Source organism: Gorilla gorilla, chromosome 16, assembly GCF_029281585.2.
Source record: "Gorilla gorilla gorilla isolate KB3781 chromosome 16, NHGRI_mGorGor1-v2.1_pri, whole genome shotgun sequence".
Taxonomy (NCBI): Eukaryota; Metazoa; Chordata; class Mammalia; order Primates; family Hominidae; genus Gorilla; species Gorilla gorilla.
The window spans coordinates 72,965,385-72,968,524 of record NC_073240.2 but is presented as its reverse complement, the minus strand read 5'-3'; the positions used below and the strand labels follow the sequence as shown (position 1 = coordinate 72,968,524).

Here is a 3,140-nt window from a genome sequence, read left to right as displayed (position 1 = left end):
AGAGCCTGCACCTCGTCTTGTCTGTTCTGTGTAGAACGTGTGAGGTTGTCCAGCACTGACGTTTTAGGGACCTCTGTAAAGATTAAATCACGTTGCACTAGTGGATATAACTATGTCGTCTTGTAGTATTACTTCACCTCCTTGTCGATTGCTGCAGATACTAGAACTGTTTCTTATTTTTATTTTTAAAGGATACTAGGGGACTTTTTTTGGATTCACTGTTTTTGGATTTGCTAGAAAAATAAGATTTGTAGCATTCCTTAATCCCTGAATGCTTCGATGTCGGTTTAATAATAAACTTCTGTTGCCTGGTGCTGCTGTCTTGCTTCGCCAAGAAGCAAGTACAGAAATCATGCAGTGTTCACTGAGGTCATTGCCAACAACAGCCTTCTCAATAGCAGTAAAATGTTGAATAAAATGTTTGTAGAAGTTGAGCTCCTGAGTTGTCAAGAAAGAAATGTAATGTTGCATCAAATGATCAGTACGTAATTTTAATATTGGTATAAAGATGAAATATAAAGAGGTCTTTGTAGTCATACACACACACACAGTAAAAAATGTTAAAGTAACAGAAGGAGAAAATCACATTAAAATTATAGATAATAACTAGACGTAAAAGCCAAAAGTTTCGGAAGAGTAATGTAGTAAAAAGTTTCTGTTCCGCCTTCACTCTCCAGCCACCCATTTTTCCTCTTTGGAGGCAACCACTATTTCCAGCTTCATGTGTATCCTTTCTGTGATATTTCCAGTATATAAACCTACACATTTATATTTTTAAGACACTATACACAAATGGTTGCATACTTTACATTCTATACATAGCCTGTTTTTTTCACTTAATACTACATCCTAGAGGTCATTTATTAACAATACATATGGAAGTGCCTCATTTACTGGCTGGATAGTATTCCATTTTTGTGGACTGGAGGTTATTTTTGGTGTTTTGCTTTTACCAACAATGTTACATGCTTTTCTTTTAAATGTGTCTCATGTTATATGTATGTTTAAATAATTTTGTGAGTTGAAAAAAATTCCTGATGATTTTTTTATGTTGAACCTACAGAAAGGATGTAACTAAATTTCTCATTGAACCTCTGAGCTTCCACAGTGTGACTAGCTGTGATGATGATTATAATATTTATTAAATTATTGAAGGATTTTAAAGCAGGGGACTGGAATGATCAGATTTGCATTTTAAAAAAGTCATTCCGGCTGCAGTGAATTGAAGAGTAGAATAAGACTAAAGGCCAGGAATGTTAGGGTTATCCAGGCAAATGGTGAGACTGGATCTGAACTTGGATATTCGGAGTTGAGTTGGTGATTTTATTGTATTTGGGGTTGGGGAGAAGTTGCATACAGGATAAAATCTAGGTTTCTGGCTTGTGCCTTTCACTGAGGTGGGGATTCCCATGAAGGAGTGGGATTTTGTTTTTATTTTGTCAAGGAGGAAGGATAGAGGGGTTAATTTGTGACATGTTCAGTTTAGGTGACTGTAGTTCTGTCAGATGTAGATGACCATTAGGCAGTTGGATTTGTGGCTGAAGCTCAGTATCAGGTTCTGGGTTGATAGCAGTAGATTTTGGAGGCAAAATCATACAGAAGGGAGGAGAAAAGGTTTTAGGATGGAAACCCAACATTTAAATTACAGGTAGAGTTGAATATTTAAATTAGTAAATTACATGATTAAGTGCCTTAAAAAAACTTATTCTAGTTTAAGCATTAACAGTGAGATTCACTATCTAATATATGAATTTTTAACAGTTGTTTTCCCTTAGTTATTTTAGTAGTATATAGTTCCTCAGGGAAATTGGGTAAACTTAGATTTTTTTTAACAAGTACCTCAATAGAAGTTAGCGATATAAAGTCCATCTTTCCTAATCATTTGGATTATACTATGTGGAAGTTTGTTCAGTCTTTAATAGCAGAGAAATGTAGGAGGTTTGAAAATATGATTTGCCAAGAATATTAAGGTTTTTAGTTGGAGTGATTTTTGGTTATGTTAACTCAGTTTGAAATAAATATTAGTCAAAGACTTTTCAGACATTTTAAAAACCACAATATTGACTTAATGTATTGATTCCTAAGTCTAGAACTGCTGTCTAGAGTGCTTGCCTTTGCTCTAGACCCCTGTAAAAGCACTGCCTAATGGATATCACCACTTTGATTCACATTTCACAAACACTTCAGTTCAAACATTTAGGAAACAAAACTCTTCCTGCCTCTTTTCCCCCCACAAAAACAGTGGAGAGAGAGCCGGAGACAGAAACTGCAACAAAATTTTTTCTTCCTCCCGATTTCCTACCTTGATTAATGGCACCACTCTTTCCTCATGAAACCTTCAGGAACCTGGGAATTGCCCTCTGCTTCACTCTGTACTTCACTGCCAACATCCAGTCTGTCACTGCCTTGCACATTTTCCCTCATGATATTTCAGGTCATTCCTTATTACTTTTTGTTGCCTCTATCTTATTTTAACTCAAAATATCTGTTTGTTGGGCTTCTGTAATGCTGAGTGGTCTTCTTGCCTTCTGTCTTCTGCCTCTTGTCATGCCCTCCAGTTCATTCTCTTGACTGCTGTTGGAGTTAAGTATTGTAAAATGCTCTTTTAGTCAGGCTCTTTCACTTGCAGGGAAGAGACTCAAGTTACCTTAAGTAATGAAGTGCTTATTGAAAGGAACCATACACAAGGGAACCCAGGAAAAGTTAACTTGCTCTCAAGAAGAACAAGAACCTAATAAAACTTGCTCTCAAGAAGAACAAGAACCTAATAAAGCTGGAGACCTCACTCCAGTGCTCCATTGTTAGCTTGTCCTAGATACCGTTTCTTTCTTCTCCAGTTTTTTCCCCCATGTCATAGCTTCCATTTATTACTAATTTCTGCTCCTTATAACTACTATGTGACCCCCATGCCAACATCTTGCCTCCTGGCTGCAATTGTTTTAAAACGTTTTAAAAGAGGTTAGCTCCTGTTGCTAACCTCTTCCTTTTCCCTAGGATTTTCTGGTTTGAATTCCCAAGAAACAATTTCTTTGGCTCAGCTCTTTTTCTCATTGATTGCTAACAAGTCTGTGTACTTAGGTTATGTCACCACTCTTGGCCATTTATTGTTGGCTGTGTGTTTGTATGTATATATGGGTATC

At 36.6% G+C, this 3,140-nt stretch overlaps 1 protein-coding gene across 22 annotated transcripts in view; it reads left to right on the top strand.

The window, feature by feature from the left end:
* The window catches only part of MYO9A (myosin IXA), a 307,532-nt gene that overhangs the window by 1,349 nt on the left and 303,043 nt on the right, over positions 1–3,140 (top strand). The gene's annotated exons all lie outside the window — the stretch shown is intronic.